The sequence below is a fragment of the Mixophyes fleayi genome, chromosome 6 (assembly GCF_038048845.1).
Source record: "Mixophyes fleayi isolate aMixFle1 chromosome 6, aMixFle1.hap1, whole genome shotgun sequence".
In the NCBI taxonomy this organism is placed as follows: domain Eukaryota; kingdom Metazoa; phylum Chordata; class Amphibia; order Anura; family Limnodynastidae; genus Mixophyes; species Mixophyes fleayi.
In genome coordinates this window covers 212,676,224-212,695,895 of record NC_134407.1, presented here as the reverse complement: position 1 = coordinate 212,695,895, position 19,672 = coordinate 212,676,224, and the positions used below count along the sequence as shown (strand labels likewise).

General features: G+C 38.8%; 1 protein-coding gene across 1 annotated transcript in view; it reads left to right on the top strand.

Moving 5' to 3' along the window:
• Window positions 1–19,672, top strand: part of LOC142095472 (uncharacterized) — a 148,175-nt gene that overhangs the window by 56,454 nt on the left and 72,049 nt on the right. The gene's annotated exons all lie outside the window — the stretch shown is intronic.

The window sequence follows — 19,672 nt, the reverse complement described above, 5'->3', positions numbered from 1 at the left end:
GGTGGGTACCATGTACCATCGTTGCCAACCCAGTACATGGGTTCCCATTCAAAGAGTGTGAGTCCACGATTTTCAGCAGATTTACTATGTGCCTGTATAAAAACTTTGAACTCTAAGTACTGGAAATGTACAGAAGGAGAAAGGCTAGTTTTCTCATAAAGTACAAAAAAACGACTGAGGGGCAAATTCCCCTGCTTTGTGTATAAATTGAATGATACCTGCCCGTTTCTTGGGTAAGGCATATTTTGGTGATTTCCCAAAGGGCATACAGTTGCTAAAGTGGCATGAGAGGAGCAGGATATTATGTGAGCTTGTAAGTCTTGAGAAGTTTATTCCATAGATCAAGGGTGAGGCGTGTGGTAGGGGAAGAGTAAGAGCCTATGATTTCTGGGAAGCCAAGGGAAATTTCAGAGCGTGAGTATGGGTAAGGGTGTTTTCAGTGTCTACCCACTGTTTGATACCAGGAGCAGAGTGCCATGAAATGATGTGGCTAAGGTTAACCGCATGATAATATTGTTGGCCAAACCCTCCAAATTTGGTAGACTTTGGCTTCTTGCCGTTCAGGACAAATTTACTACAAAGCGTTTGCAAAGTGGCAAGAAAGGATCTCGGGAGCAAACACCGATAAAGTCTGAAACAAATACAATAATCAGGACAGGACATTCATTTTAACTACACCAATTCAACAAAACCAAGAGATATAAAGGGGGCTTTAAGTGATAAAATCAAGTTTAGTTAAAGTGGGGAGTAGTTTGCGTGAAACAATAGTTTATATTCTTTAGTAATCTGAATACCAAGATGTCGGATAGACAATGGTCTCTATTAAAAGTCAAAACTTAACTCGAGTTTTAGCAACAAGAGCAGGAATATGAAGCGCTATAGCTTCATACTTGTGGTTATTGATCTTTTAACCGGACAATAAGCTGTAGTTGCTGCGAAGGCCAAAATGCTGTAGTGTACAGAACATGAAAGGCCATAAAAGCCTATCGAAGTGTTATCCAGGGATTGTCTGGTGGGGATGAAAACTACTTGGTCGGGATTATTCCTGACCAAGTAACCTGCGGGGTCCGGACATTGCTGCTTAAAATGAACAGTTACGTTGGTCGCACTGTTCACCGACGCGGAAGTCAAGTGCCGGAGAGGTCTCTCGTCGGAATTAGTTGCGGTCAGCATCATCCATCCTTCGGAAATCTACAGCATCACTTTGATGGTAAAACTATGTATATTGATGTAGTTTTTTGGCTAATCCGTGTTTCTTTGTAGGTATCGTCATTGTCGGGGTTGTGGTACTCTGAAAATCGTACCCAACCCAAAATAACATCCCTAGCGGTTTCAGTGTCTTTTGGGCGGGGTCGTAGGCCCTGTGTTCTCGTTCAATCTGATTGGATTGGTCTGAGAGTTGGGGAACCAAAGAGGAAAAAGTATATGTACGTATCGTTCCAGATCTCCAGGTTCTACTGACTCGGGGACATTTCACAGTTGCAGGATGTTTCAGTGTTTTGCGATTCTCCAGATCTTCTAGTTTGTCCTTCAGGAATCATTCTCTCGCAATGAATAGTCCAGGACTTGAGATGCATCATTTTGAAATGTGAGACTGGATACCACTTTATCCTCTCGCACGTAATCTGCTTTTAGAAAGCGGTCATTTCAGTTTTCAGTTCCTTGATGGCTTTTTGCAAATCAGCGGAGAAAGAGTTAGTACGTTCCACAATTAAATTACGCAACTCTGCAAAATCGATTTTAGTGGAGGAGACAGCAGAAGATCCTGTTTAAATCTCCCTAGGCTCAGAGGGTGGTGTTGCAGAAAGAATTTTCTCTTGTCTGTAGTAATGTTTTCGTGAATTCTCCACACTTTCCATGTGTGGACTATCGAGCATTAAACACCATGATTATACACAATAGAAATTCTTTGTCTCTTATTCCAGAGTTATTTGAGAGAATATGTGCTGCTAAAGTTTTCACCAAAGTAGACCTAAGATGGGCCTATAATGTGGTCCATATATGTCTTGGGAATGAAAAATAACATTCCAAACTCACTATGGGCTTTTCAAATATTTGGTGCCATGACCCAGCTACATTCCAGCATTTTTCTAACATTGTATTTGGGGATATCTCCGATCTCGGATTAATTCGTAATAATATACTTGGATGATATTTTAATATATTCGCAAACCTTATCCTACTGCAGACATCGTATAGCAGCCATTTTGAAATGAATCAGAACCCATGGATTGTATGGTTGTCACGAGCCGCGGGGGTGCGCCGCATCCAGCGTGAACAAGCAGCTGGGCGCGTGCTTTAGTTTCTATGCACTGTTATTATCCTTGTGGCATAGATGTAGGAGGGTGTAGGGACATCCTCCAACTCCAGGGGGAGCTCTCATATGATTTCTATTTTTATACATCCTTCCTGGTTATGTTATTACCTATGCCAGTTCTAGCTAGTAATTAATTAGCTGCTTCCTGAGGCTGATTGTCAGCCCTGTCCTCCTCTGTCCTGATTGGCTCCTAGTACTATTTTAGGCAGTGAGGTCTGAGCCTCACTGCCGGTTATAGCGGTCTGTTCCAGTACTGCTGCCTACTCATGTTCCTGGCTTTGTTGTTGAAACCTGTGATTGATTACCCATGTATGACCTATTGCCTGTACCCAGATTCTGTGCCTGTGACCTTGACCCTTCTGCCTCTACCTGACATACTCTCTGGTGCTCTGTCCAGTCCGCTGATCTCTGGCCTGCCGCTACTCCGTGTGCTACCTCCTGTACCTGTGCGCTGCCGTGTTAGCATAAACTCATACTACTCTGAGCATAAGCCCTGGGGGCATCCGAGTACCTGTGAGCATAACCAGTCTCTACGGGAAAGGCGGCTGCTAAAGGTGAAGACCTCTTCTACCTGTTCTATGAGTTTATGCCGCACTGGTGGCCATAACAATGGTAAGTTGAAAAAGTGAAGGTTTGAAGCAGAGTCTATAGATTTCCTGGAACATATTTCTACCAAGGGTTTTGAAATAGATACTTTAAAGCTCAAGCTATTGGACATTGGCCTGTACCGTAACAATTAAAAGCAATACAATGTTTCCTGGGCTTTGCAAATTATTACAGAAAATTAATTTAGAACTTCTCTAAAATTGTCCAAACAATTTCCACTTAGTCCTTTCTTACCTTTTGTTACTTTAGTGACTATAATAAGACATTATTAGTAGTACAGGAGGAGTGTATGATATGAGAGGAATATATCTGTATATATGAGATATAGGTGTAGGGGCAGCACATAGTGACTATAATAAGACATTATTAGGGGTACAGGGGGAGTGTATGATATGAGGAATATATCTGTATATATGAGATATAGATGTAGGGGCAGCACATAGTGACTATAATAAGACATTATTAGTAGTACAGGGGGAGTGTATGATATGAGAGGAATATATCTGTATATATGAGATATAGATGTAGGGGCAGCACATAGTGACTATAATAAGACATTATTAGTAGTACAGGGGGAGTGTATGATATGAGAGGAATATATCTGTATATATGAGATATAGGTGTAGGGGCAGCACATAGTGACTATAATAAGACATTATTAGTAGTACAGGGGGAGTGTATGATATGAGGAATATATCTGTATATATAAGATATAGGTGTAGGGGCAGCACATAGCGACTATAATAAGATATTATTAGTAGTACAGGAGGAGTGTATGATATGAGGAATATATCTGTATATATGAGATATAGGTGTAGGGGCAGCACATAGTGACTATAATAAGACATTATTAGTAGTACAGGAGGAGTGTATGATATGAGAGGAATATATCTGTATATATGAGATATAGGTGTAGGGGCAGCACATAGTGACTATAATAAGACATTATTAGAAGTACAGGGGGAGTGTATGATATGAGAGGAATATATCTGTATATATGAGATATAGGTGTAGGGGCAGCACATAGTGACTATAATAAGACATTATTAGGGGTACAGGGGGAGTGTATGATATGAGAGGAATATATCTGTATATATGAGATATAGGAGTAGGGGCAGCACATAGTGACTATAATAAGACATTATTAGTAGTACAGGGGGAGTGTATGATATGAGAGGAATATATCTGTATATATGAGATATAGGTGTAGGGGCAGCACATAGTGACTATAATAAGACATTATTAGAAGTACAGGGGGAGTGTATGATATGAGAGGAATATATCTGTATATATGAGATATAGGTGTAGGGGCAGCACATAGTGACTATAATAAGACATTATTAGTAGTACAGGAGGAGTGTATGATATGAGGAATATATCTGTATATATGAGATATAGGTGTAGGGGCAGCACATAGTGACTATAATAAGACATTAATAGTAGTACAGGAGGAGTGTATGATATGAGAGGAATATATCTGTATATATGAGATATAGGTGTAGGGGCAGCACATAGTGACTATAATAAGACATTATTAGTAGTACAGGGGGAGTGTTTGATATGAGAGGAATATATCTGTATATATGAGATATAGGTGTAGGGGCAGCACATAGTGACTATAATAAGACATTATTAGTAGTAGAGGAGGAGTGTATGATATGAGAGGAATATATCTGTATATATGAGATATAGATGTAGGGGCAGCACATAGTGACTATATTAAGATATTATTAGTAGTACAGGAGGAGTGTATGATATGAGAGGAATATATCTGTATATATGAGATATAGGTGTAGGGGCAGCACATAGTGACTATAATAAGACATTATTAGTAGTACAGGAGGAGTGTATGATATGAGGAATATATCTGTATATATGAGATATAGGTGTAGGGGCAGCACATAGTGACTATAATAAGACATTAATAGTAGTACAGGAGGAGTGTATGATATGAGGAATATATCTGTATATATGAGATATAGGAGTAGGGGCAGCACATAGTGACTATAATAAGACATTATTAGTAGTACAGGGGGAGTGTATGATATGAGAGGAATATATCTGTATATATGAGATATAGGTGTAGGGGCAGCACATAGTGACTATAATAAGACATTATTAGAAGTACAGGGGGAGTGTATGATATGAGGAATATATCTGTATATATGAGATATAGGAGTAGGGGCAGCACATAGTGACTATAATAAGACATTATTAGTAGTACAGGGGGAGTGTATGATATGAGGAATATATCTGTATATATGAGATATAGGTGTAGGGGCAGCACATAGTGACTATAATAAGACATTATTAGGGGTACAGGGGGAGTGTATGATATGAGAGGAATATATCTGTATATATGAGATATAGGTGTAGGGGCAGCACATAGTGACTATAATAAGACATTATTAGGAGTACAGGAGGAGTGTATGATATGAGAGGAATATATCTGTATATATGAGATATAGATGTAGGGGCAGCACATAGTGACTATAATAAGACATTATTAGAAGTACAGGGGGAGTGTATGATATGAGAGGAATATATCTGTATATATGAGATATAGGTGTAGGGGCAGCACATAGTGACTATAATAAGACATTATTAGTAGTACAGGAGGAGTGTATGATATGAGGAATATATCTGTATATATGAGATATAGGTGTAGGGGCAGCACATAGTGACTATAATAAGACATTAATAGTAGTACAGGAGGAGTGTATGATATGAGAGGAATATATCTGTATATATGAGATATAGGTGTAGGGGCAGCACATAGTGACTATAATAAGACATTATTAGTAGTACAGGGGGAGTGTTTGATATGAGAGGAATATATCTGTATATATGAGATATAGATGTAGGGGCAGCACATAGTGACTATAATAAGACATTATTAGTAGTACAGGAGGAGTGTATGATATGAGGAATATATCTGTATATATGAGATATAGGTGTAGGGGCAGCACATAGTGACTATAATAAGACATTAATAGTAGTACAGGAGGAGTGTATGATATGAGAGGAATATATCTGTATATATGAGATATAGGTGTAGGGGCAGCACATAGTGACTATAATAAGACATTATTAGTAGTACAGGGGGAGTGTTTGATATGAGAGGAATATATCTGTATATATGAGATATAGGTGTAGGGGCAGCACATAGTGACTATAATAAGACATTATTAGGGGTACAGGAGGAGTGTATGATATGAGGAATATATCTGTATATATGAGATATAGGTGTAGGGGCAGCACATAGCGACTATAATAAGACATTATTAGTAGTACAGGGGGAGTGTTTGATATGAGAGGAATATATCTGTATATATGAGATATAGGTGTAGGGGCAGCACATAGTGACTATAATAAGACATTATTAGTAGTACAGGAGGAGTGTATGATATGAGAGGAATATATCTGTATATATGAGATATAGGTGTAGGGGCAGCACATAGTGACTATAATAAGACATTATTAGGGTACAGGGGGAGTGTATGATATGAGAGGAATACATCTGTATATATGAGATATAGGTGTAGGTGTAGGGGCAGCACATAGCGACTATAATAAGACATTATTAGTAGTACAGGGGGAGTGTTTGATATGAGAGGAATATATCTGTATATATGAGATATAGGTGTAGGGGCAGCACATAGTGACTATAATAAGACATTATTAGTAGTACAGGGGGAGTGTTTGATATGAGAGGAATATATCTGTATATATGAGATATAGGTGTAGGGGCAGCACATAGTGACTATAATAAGACATTATTAGAAGTACAGGGGGAGTGTATGATATGAGAGGAATACATCTGTATATATGAGATATAGGTGTAGGGGCAGCACATAGCGACTATAATAAGACATTATTAGTAGTACAGGGGGAGTGTTTGATATGAGAGGAATATATCTGTATATATGAGATATAGGTGTAGGGGCAGCACATAGTGACTATAATAAGACATTATTAGGGGTACAGGAGGAGTGTATGATATGAGAGGAATATATCTGTATATATGAGATATAGGTGTAGGGGCAGCACATAGCGACTATAATAAGACATTATTAGGAGTACAGAAGGAGTGTATGATATGAGAGGAATATATCTGTATATATGAGATATAGGTGTAGGGGCAGCACATAGCGACTATAATAAGACATTATTAGGGGTACAGGGGGAGTGTATGATATGAGAGGAATATATCTGTATATATGAGATATAGGTGTAGGGGCAGCACATAGTGACTATAATAAGACATTATTAGGGGTATAGGAGGAGTGTAGGATATGAGAGGAATATATCTATATATGAGATATAGGTGTAGGGGCAGCACATAGTGACTATAATAAGACATTATTAGAAGTACAGGGGGAGTGTATGATATGAGAGGAATATATCTGTATATATGAGATATAGGTGTAGGGGCAGCACATAGTGACTATAATAAGACATTATTAGGAGTACAGGAGGAGTGTATGATATGAGAGGAATATATCTGTATATATGAGATATAGTGTAGGGGCAGCACATAGTGACTATAATAAGACATTATTAGGGGTACAGGGGGAGTGTATGATATGAGAGGAATATATCTGTATATATGAGATATAGGTGTAGGGGCAGCACATAGTGACTATAATAAGACATTATTAGGGGTACAGGGGGAGTGTATGATATGAGAGGAATATATCTGTATATATGAGATATAGGTGTAGGGGCAGCACATAGCGACTATAATAAGATATTATTAGTAGTACAGGAGGAGTGTATGATATGAGAGGAATATATCTGTATATATGAGATATAGGTGTAGGGGCAGCACATAGTGACTATAATAAGACATTATTAGGGGTATAGGAGGAGTGTAGGATATGAGAGGAATATATCTGTATATATGAGATATAGATGTAGGGGCAGCACATAGTGACTATAATAAGACATTATTAGGAGTACAGGAGGAGTGTATGATATGAGAGGAATATATCTGTATATATGAGATATAGGTGTAGGGGCAGCACATAGTGACTATAATAAGACATTATTAGGAGTACAGGGGGAGTGTATGATATGAGGAATATATCTGTATATATGAGATATAGATGTAGGGGCAGCACATAGTGACTATAATAAGACATTATTAGGAGTACAGGAGGAGTGTATGATATGAGAGGAATATATCTGTATATATGAGATATAGGTGTAGGGGCAGCACATAGTGACTATAATAAGACATTAATAGTAGTACAGGAGGAGTGTATGATATGAGAGGAATATATCTGTATATATGAAATATAGGTGTAGGGGCAGCACATAGTGACTATAATAAGACATTATTAGGAGTACAGGAGGAGTGTATGATATGAGAGGAATATATCTGTATATATGAAATATAGGTGTAGGGGCAGCACATAGTGACTATAATAAGACATTATTAGTAGTACAGGGGGAGTGTTTGATATGAGAGGAATATATCTGTATATATGAGATATAGGTGTAGGGGCAGCACATAGCGACTATAATAAGACATTATTAGTAGTACAGGGGGAGTGTTTGATATGAGAGGAATATATCTGTATATATGAGATATAGGTGTAGGGGCAGCACATAGTGACTATAATAAGACATTATTAGGGGTACAGGGGGAGTGTATGATATGAGAGGAATATATCTGTATATATGAGATATAGGTGTAGGGGCAGCACATAGTGACTATAATAAGACATTATTAGGGGTACAGGAGGAGTGTATGATATGAGAGGAATATATCTGTATATATGAAATATAGGTGTAGGGGCAGCACATAGTGACTATAATAAGACATTATTAGTAGTACAGGGGGAGTGTTTGATATGAGAGGAATATATCTGTATATATGAGATATAGGTGTAGGGGCAGCACATAGTGACTATAATAAGACATTATTAGGGGTACAGGAGGAGTGTATGATATGAGAGGAATATATCTGTATATATGAGATATAGGTGTAGGGGCAGCACATAGCGACTATAATAAGACATTATTAGGGGTACAGGGGGAGTGTATGATATGAGAGGAATATATCTGTATATATGAGATATAGGTGTAGGGGCAGCACATAGTGACTATAATAAGACATTATTAGGGGTATAGGAGGAGTGTAGGATATGAGAGGAATATATCTATATATGAGATATAGGTGTAGGGGCAGCACATAGTGACTATAATAAGACATTATTAGGGTACAGGGGGAGTGTATGATATGAGAGGAATATATCATTATATATGAGATATAGGTGTAGGGGCAGCACATAGTGACTATAATAAGACATTATTAGGGTACAGGGGGAGTGTATGATATGAGAGGAATATATCATTATATATGAGATATAGGTGTAGGGGCAGCACATAGTGACTATAATAAGACATTATTAGTAGTACAGGGGGAATGTTTGATATGAGAGGAATATATCTGTATATATGAGATATAGGTGTAGCGGCAGCACATAGTGACTATAATAAGACATTATTAGAAGTACAGGGGGAGTGTTTGATATGAGAGGAATATATCTGTATATATGAGATATAGGAGTAGGGGCAGCACATAGTGACTATAATAAGACATTATTAGAAGTACAGGGGGAGTGTATGATATGAGAGGAATATATCTGTATATATGAGATATAGGTGTAGGGGCAGCACATAGTGACTATAATAAGACATTATTAGGAGTACAGGAGGAGTGTATGATATGAGAGGAATATATCTGTATATATAAGATATAGGTGTAGGGGCAGCACATAGTGACTATAATAAGACATTATTAGTAGTACAGGAGGAGTGTATGATATGAGAGGAATATATCTGTATATATGAGATATAGGAGTAGGGGCAGCACATAGTGACTATAATAAGACATTAATAGTAGTACAGGAGGAGTGTATGATATGAGAGGAATATATCTGTATATATGAGATATAGGAGTAGGGGCAGCACATAGTGACTATAATAAGATATTATTAGGGGTACAGGGGGAGTGTATGATATGAGAGGAATATATCTGTATATATGAGATATAGGTGTAGGGGCAGCACATAGTGACTATAATAAGACATTATTAGGGTACAGGAGGAGTGTATGATATGAGAGGAATATATCTGTATATATGAGATATAGGTGTAGGGGCAGCACATAGTGACTATAATAAGACATTATTAGGGGTACAGGGGGAGTGTATGATATGAGGAATATTTCTGTATATATGAGATATAGGTGTAGGGGCAGCACATAGTGACTATAATAAGACATTATTAGAAGTACAGGGGGAGTGTATGATATGAGAGGAATATATCTGTATATATGAGATATAGGAGTAGGGGCAGCACATAGTGACTATAATAAGACATTATTAGTAGTAGAGGAGGAGTGTATGATATGAGAGGAATATATCTGTATATATGAGATATAGGTGTAGGGGCAGCACATAGTGACTATAATAAGACATTATTAGAAGTACAGGGGGAGTGTATGATATGAGAGGAATATATCTGTATATATGAGATATAGGTGTAGGGGCAGCACATAGTGACTATAATAAGACATTATTAGGGGTACAGGGGGAGTGTATGATATGAGAGGAATATATCTGTATATATGAGATATAGGTGTAGGGGCAGCACATAGTGACTATAATAAGACATTATTAGGAGTACAGGAGGAGTGTATGATATGAGAGGAATATATCTGTATATATGAGATATAGGTGTAGGGGCAGCACATAGTGACTATAATAAGACATTATTAGGAGTACAGGAGGAGTGTATGATATGAGAGGAATATATCTGTATATATGAGATAGGTGTAGGGGCAGCACATAGTGACTATAATAAGACATTATTAGTAGTACAGGAGGAGTGTATGATATGAGAGGAATATATCTGTATATATGAGATATAGGTGTAGGGGCAGCACATAGTGACTATAATAAGACATTATTAGGGGTACAGGGGGAGTGTATGATATGAGAGGAATATATCTGTATATATGAGATATAGGTGTAGGGGCAGCACATAGTGACTATAATAAGACATCATTAGGAGTACAGGAGGAGTGTATGATATGAGAGGTAGATATATATTAGATATACAAGTATAGAGGGCAGAATATACCATTGGAGGAGACACTCAGCTATACAGGAGACTGATAGATACTATCTGCACGATGAAGATGAAAGAAACTAAATTTCCCAGCATCCTCTGCTGCCGGCTACTTGTAGTGACGTCATCAGCCATCGCCTGGTCACAGACTGAGAGGTTTGTTTTCAATGTATTGTTTTTATCTCAGTACATAAATCTATCATATATCTCCAGTCACCTGTTTTTTAATATACTGTCACTAATTATATGTGATCTATACTGTCACTAATTATATGTGATATATAGATACTGTCACTAATTATATGTGATATATAGATACTGTCACTAATTATATGTGATCTATAGATACTGTCACTAATTAGATGTGATATATAGATCCTGTCACTAATTATATGTGATCTATACTGTCACTAATTATATGTGATATATAGATACTGTCACTAATTATATGTGATCTATACTGTCACTAATTATATGTGATATATAGATACTGTCACTAATTATATGTGATATATAGATACTGTCACTGTCACTAATTATATGTGATATATAGATACTGTCACTAATTATATGTGATCTATACTGTCACTAATTATATGTGATATATAGATACTGTCACTAATTATATGTGATATATAGATACTGTCACTAATTATATGTGATCTATACTGTCACTAATTATATGTGATATATAGATACTGTCACTAATTATATGTGATCTATAGATACTGTCACTGTCACTAATTATATGTGATCTATAGATACTGTCACTAATTATATGTGATCTATAGATACTGTCACTGTCAGTAATTATATGTGATCTATAGATACTGTCACTAATTATATGTGATATATAGATACTGTCACTAATTATATGTGATATATAGATACTGTCACTGTCACTAATTATATGTGATCTATAGATACTGTCACTAATTATATGTGATCTATACTGTCACTAATTATATGTGATATATAGATACTGTCACTAATTATATGTGATATATAGATACTGTCACTGTCACTAATTATATGTGATCTATAGATACTGTCACTAATTATATGTAATCTATAGATACTGTCACTAATTATATGTGATCTATAGATACTGTCACTAATTATATGTAATCTATAGATACTGTCACTAATTATATGTGATATATAGATACTGTCACTAATTATATGTGATATATAGATACTGTCACTGTCACTAATTATATGTGATCTATAGATACTGTCACTAATTATATGTGATATATAGATATTTTCACTAATTATATGTGATCTATAGATACTGTCACTAATTATATGTGATATATAGATATTGTCACTAATTATATGTGATCTATAGATACTGTCACTAATTATATGTGATCTATAGATACTGTCACTAATTAGATGTGATCTATAGATACTGTCACTAATTAGATGTGATCTATAGATACTGTCACTAATTAGATGTGATATATGGATACTGTCACTAATTAGATGTGATATATAGATACTGTCACTAATTATATGTGATATATAGATACTGTCACTAATTATATGTGATATATAGATACTGTCACTGTCACTAATTATATGTGATCTATAGATACTGTCACTAATTATATGTGATATATAGATACTGTCACTAATTATATGTGATATATAGATACTGTCACTGTCACTAATTATATGTGATCTATAGATACTGTCACTAATTATATGTGATCTATACTGTCACTAATTATATGTGATCTATAGATACTGTCACTAATTATATGTGATCTATAGATACTGTCACTAATTATATGTGATATATAGATACTTTCACTAATTATATGTGATATATAGATACTGTCACTGTCACTAATTATATGTGATCTATAAATACTGTCACTAATTATATGTGATCTATAGATACTGTCACTAATTATATGTGATCTATACTGTCACTAATTATATGTGATCTATAGATACTGTCACTAATTATATGTGATCTATAGATACTGTCACTAATTATATGTGATATATAGATACTTTCACTAATTATATGTGATATATAGATACTGTCACTGTCACTAATTATATGTGATCTATAGATACTGTCACTAATTATATGTGATCTATAGATACTGTCACTAATTATATGTGATCTATAGATACTGTCACTAATTATATGTGATATATAGATACTGTCACTAATTATATGTGATATATAGATACTGTCACTGTCACTAATTATATGTGATATATAGATATTGTCACTAATTATATGTGATCTATAGATACTGTCACTGATTATATGTGATATATAGATATTGTCACTAATTATATGTGATCTATAGATTCTGTCACTAATTATATGTGATATATAGATATTGTCACTAATTATATGTGATATATAGATACTGTCACTAATTATATGTGATCTATAGATACTGTCACTAATTATATGTGATATATAGATACTGTCACTAATTATATGTGATCTATAGATACTGTCACTAATTAGATGTGATATATGGATACTGTCACTAATTAGATGTGATATATAGATACTGTCACTAATTACATGTGATATATAGATACTGTCACTAATTAGATGTGATATATAGATACTGTCACTAATTAGATGTGATATATAGATACTGTCACTGTCACACAAATATCAACTTTAAATTTCAGTGTACAAATAAGCTATCAAGTATTTGTGTGTTACATGAAAAAACAGTCAGTATTTAACTTATGTGCAAAACAGAACACTAATTTGCACCCCTTGCATTGTAACATGGTTTTGTCCAGGAGACTGAAATAAGATACTTCTTCATTTAAGATCCTTAATGAATCAGGCCCATTGTCTCCAATTTTATATGGACATAGGGATATAGATACTGTCACCAGGTGTATGTAATACTTTAAAATAGTCTCTCTCTCTCTCCCGCTTCTGCTCCCGCTCCCTCTCTCTCTCTTCCCCCCTCTCCCCCTCTCTCTCTTTCCCCCTCTCCCCGTCACTAGTTTCAAAAAATACATTCAGATAGGCACAGTCACCAGTTATATAAAGATATAGTCACTGTCGCAATTATAAAGATATTGTCACTGTCAGCAGATATCTTAATATATAAATATAGAATGTATGTATAGCAAAAAATGATTGGTACCTTATAGGTCTCAAATGACAGGAATAGTCAGAAACATCTTGAATGGAGCCTAGGTTCAAGTCTGCGGCATATTCATTGTTTCCCTATAAGAAAGTACGTGAATCAGGTTGAGATGTTACACCTGACTAGGCTGATCATGTGACTGACTTACATCATATACAGCCTTTGTGATGTCACTCTACTGTGCTATGACAGTCACTGCTTGGTATAGAACAGTTATCAGCTGAGTGTGAGCTGTATATTGTACACACATTTGCAATAATGTATGAAAATATAGATACACCTTCATCCTAAAGAGAATACTCTTTGGTGCGCAAAAAGATTATTAGTGGGAACAGGGCCGGACTGGGACTAAAAATCAGCCCTGGCATTTAAAGCACACAGGCCCACGTGTTGTGGGCTCCATGCACTATATTGTTGCACACTGATGCTGGCGCAGTACAACATGATGTAGTATGAGTGTGTGTGTGTGGGGGGGGTATTTATTTCTCCATCAATAAATACCATGACAATACATTATTTGTACCCAAATTACAGCAATAAAAAACCCCCCACACACACTCATACTACATCAATCACCCCCACATTGCAGCAACCGGCATCACCCCACACATTACAGCAACCGGCATCACCCCCCACATTATAGCAATACCCTCTTCTACTTATTAGCAATACTAAGCACCAAACACACTACAACATTGCCACCAGCACGCCACCCCATACTACAGAAATACCACCAATTATACAGACGCCACTGTAGGAAACAATGTTTTGCTTTTTTCAAATCTTCCACAAAATAGCAACAACGAACAGAGTACTTACACACATATAGGTAACAGGTACCCTTTTCCCTCAATTAAATAGTAACGGCAGAATTTTCATGAATCATTCCACATGAAATAAAACTAACATATATCTAAAAAAAACATAACTATTGAATGATCAGTTGAACCCACACGGCCGCATTAAAAGTATTTCCATCTACAGCAAAATGTCAGAGAAAAATATTTTTGTTTTACTACAGTAATTGGATATGCGTCTTTTCTATTCATTTTAAATAACACAGTATATAAATTAAGGGGGATAGAGGAGGTGGGTGAGAAATAATTGGCTGTGATCCATCAGTTTGATTAGATAGGAAACATTTAGATTATTTACCTGGAGGCGTCTACCCCCTTGACTCACAGGCAGGGCTGACAAGAGGAATTTTGGGCCCCGATACAGCAACTTCTTTGGGCTCCCATCATATTCAACAATGAAAGACTTGCCTTTGGCAGAAGTTCATATGATGCCACACCGTAGTGTGCCCAGTTCATATTATGCCACATCGTAGTGCCCCAAGGTCATATTATGCCACATAGTATTACCCTCAATTCATATTTGGTCATGCAGAAGTGCCCACAAATCATATTATGGCATAGTAGTGCCCCCAAATCATTAGTAAAGCTCAGATAAAAACTCATTCACAAATAAAAAAAATTGCAACAGCATATCAGATACTGAGTGTGAGTCCCAAGAGCAGCTTAATACATCATTTACAATGCAAACAAAATAGATATATTGACACAATTACAGATAAAATTTATGACAAGCAATGTTTTTTCCTCTTAATTAAAAATCTCTGTACAGATAAATATGCAAAAAAACATTACAGCGCAATAATGAGCATCAATACATAGTGTTAAACATTATTGGATACGCTGTAGTGTCCCCAGTTCAAGAAAGGATGGTTAAAAACATATTGCACACGAGAAAATATATGAACTTACCTATTTATGGCATCCTGTGTTCTGTTCTCCTAGTGGGCGCGCTGGGCGAGGAGGGATCAGCAGCTGTCAGCTCACACAGGCAGTCGGGAGCAGGAATAGAGGGGCAGTGGTCGAAGCAGAAATTTAGGAGTGGGGGTATAGAAAATATAAGTGAATGGAGTATGAAGGCTTGATTTTTTATTTTTTTTAACACTTGTCCCCTCTGTGCATTTCCATTCTTCATTACTACTTGTGTTTTATGATGGCTGCATCCCTGACATTCCCATTCTTAAGATGTCTCTCCCTTTACACTTTCTTTTACCTATGCCCCTGCACCATCTTCTCCTTTGTCCCTCTCACTTAACCCCCAGCACCACCTTCTCCGCTGGCTCTCACACATCTTCCTGTACCACCTACTCCCCTGGCTCTCTCACACGTCTTCCTGCACCCTCTACCCCCCCGGCTCTCTCACTCCTCTTCCTGCACTCCCTACCACCCCTGGCTCTCTCACCCCCTTCGGCTCTCTCACCTCCTTTCCCAGCACCCCCTTCGGCTCTCTCACCCCCTCTCCCTCACCCCCTTTCCCAGGACCCTCCTTCCGCTCTCCCACCCCCCTCTCCCAGCACCCCCTTCAGCTCGCTCACCCCCCTTTCCCAGCACCCCCCTTGGGCTCTCTCACCCCCCTCTCCAAGCACCCCCTGGCTCTCACCCTTTTTCCCAGCACCCCCTTCGGCTCTCTCACCCCCCTCTCCCAGCACCCCCTGGCTCTCACCCCCTTTCCCAGCACCCCCTTCCGCTCTCTCTCACTCCCTCTCCCAGCACCCCCTTCAGCTCTCTCACCCCCTCTCCCAGCACCCCCTTCAGCTCTCTCACCCCCTCTCCCAGCACCCCCTTAAGCTCTCTCACCCCCTTTCCCAGCACCCCCTTCCGCTCTCTCTCACCCCCTTCGGCTCTCACGACCCCTCTCCCAGCATCCCCTGGCTCTCTCACCCCCTCTCCCAGGACCCCCTTTCCCAGCACCCCCTTCCGCTCTCTAACCCCCTTCGGCTCTCACCCCCCTCTCCCAGCACCCCCTGGCTCTCTCACCCCCCTCTCCCAGCACCCCCTTCGGCTCTCTCACCCCCTCTCCCAGCACCCCCTGGCTCTCAACCCCTTTCCCAGCACCCCCTTCCACTCTCTCAACCCCTTTCCCAGCACCCCCTTCGGCTCTCTCACCCCCTCTCCCAGCACCCCCTGGCTCTCACCCCCTTTTCCCAGCACCCCCTTCGGCTCTCTCACCCCCCTTTCCCAGCACCCCCTTCGGCTCTCTCACCCCCTCTCTCCAGCACCCCCTGGCTCTCACCCCCTTTCCCAGCACCCCCTTCGGCTCTCTCACCCCCCTTTCCCAGCACCCCCTTTGGCTCTCTCACCTCCTTTCCCAGCACCCCCTTCGGCTCTCTCACCCACTCTCCCAGCACCCCCTGGCTCTGATCCCCTTTCCCAGCACCCCTTCCGGCTCTCTCACCCCCTCTCCAAGCACCCCCTGGCTCTCACCCCCCTTTCCCAGCACCCCCTGGCTCTCACCCCCTTTCCCAGCACCTCCTGGCTCTCACCCCCGAAAATCGCGGCACCCCCGCGACCCCTCCCCCCCCCTGAAAATCGCGGGCACCCCCGCCCGAAAATCGCGGGCACCCCCGCGACCCCCCCCCTGAAAAATCGCGGGCACCCCCCCCCCCGAAAATCGCGGGACCCCCGCGACCCCCCCCTCCCCCCCCCCTGAGAATCGCGGCACCCCCTTCCTCTTCAGTAAAAAAAAAAAAAAACAAATTAAAAAAGACAGGAAACTCACCAGTGTAACTGGCTGCACAGCATAACGGGGGAGGGAGCTGGGGAGCGCGCAGCAGAGGTGGCTGGTTCCTCCAGCCACCAAGAAGACAGGGGGAGTCAGGCCGGCCCATAATGCCATCGGCCCCTTCTGGCATTTGCCAGAAGTGCCAGATGGCCAGTCCGGCCCTGAGTGGGAATCAGCATGGATTTGTGAGGGATCGGTCATGTCAAACTAATCTAATTAGTTTCTACAAGGAAGTTAGTGGGAACTTAGACCATGTAGTACAGTAGATGTGGTCTACTTAGATTTTGCAAGGACCTTTGATATAGTGCTACACAAGAGGTTGGTTTACAAAAGAAGGGAACTAGGTCTAGGAAACAACATTTGTACTTGGTTCGAAAAACTGGTTAGAGAATAGGGAACAGAGAGAGTTGTGATAAATGGAACATTTTCTAATTGGTCAAAAGTCTTAAGTGGAGTTCCTCAAGGTTCCGTGCTGGGACCACTCCTTTTTAATATATTTATTAATGACCTTGGTGATGGTTTAGAGAGTAAAGTTCCCATTTTTGCAGATGACACTAAACTTTGTAAGATAATAAAATCAGAGCAAGATGAAGCTTCTCTGCAGTGGGGCTTGAATCAACTGGAGGATTGGGCGGTCCAAATGGAAGATGAAGTTTAACGGGGATAAATATAAGGTTATGCACTTGGGGATCAAAAACAAGAACGCAATCTATAAATTAAATGAGATAAATTTAGAGGAATCTAGAATGGAAAAGGATTTGGGGAGTGCTCGTAGACAGTAGACTTAGCAATAGTGCTCAATGTCAAGCAGCAGCTGCAAGGGCAAACAAAGTATTGGCGTGCATAAAAAGAGGCATAGATGCAAGTGAAGACAGTGTATTTCTGCCACTATATAAATCGTAGGTACGACCTCATCTTGAATACGGAGTACAGTTCTGGACACCACTCAGTTAAAAAATACTTTTTGGAACTAGATATAGTTCAGAGAAGGGCGACAAAATGTATAAAAGGTATGGAGTCATTAAGTTATGAGAAAAAATTAGCCAGTTTAGGCATGTTTACTTTAGAAAAGAGGCGTCTAAGAGGAGATATGATTACTATGTACAAATACATTAAGCGTCAATACAGAGAACTTACATGGGAATGTTTTTACCCCAAGGACTATACACGGGAAACGCCGTCACCCCCCTAAGGTTAGAGGAGAGGAAATTTCACAACCAGCAAAGGAAGGGGTTCTTTACAGTAAGGGCAGTCAAGATATGGAATTCACTGCCAGGGAAGGTTGTGATGGCAGATTCAATAGATATGTTTAAAAAAGGGCCAGACAAATTTTTTAGCGGAAAAAAAAAAAGGGTATCCAGGGTTATGACCGTTAATTAAAATATAGGACAGGGAGAAGTAGGACTGAAATATTGGATCAGGAAGGATTTTTCCAAATTTGAACAAATCGGCGGTTGCTTTATCCGAGTCAATTTCAAATATGAGAGAGGGATCGCAGGAGATCCAAAATAGGTTGACATAGGAATAGGTTGGTGTGAAAAGTTATGGTGTGCTGGGCACAGAGAGTGAACTGCATCCGTCCAGATGATAATCTGCTCAATTAGGTATAGTTAGATACTTTCTGCTGGAGAGTGTATGTAACCAATAGTTAGATTGTGATACAGACCCTTTGCGGCATCTAACATTCTTTATCTTTTCATTTGGTGTTTTGGACCGATTTCCTATCATTTTAAGTAATTGGTTTTATTTGTTTTATTGAATATGTAAATACTACCCTGGTCTAAGCTATTTGTGACACATTTAGTTGTGTTTTTTGTATTTACGTCACTTTTGGTGTTTATTAGACTTAACAGTTTAATTTCAGTTCAGTGTTCAGTATTGGC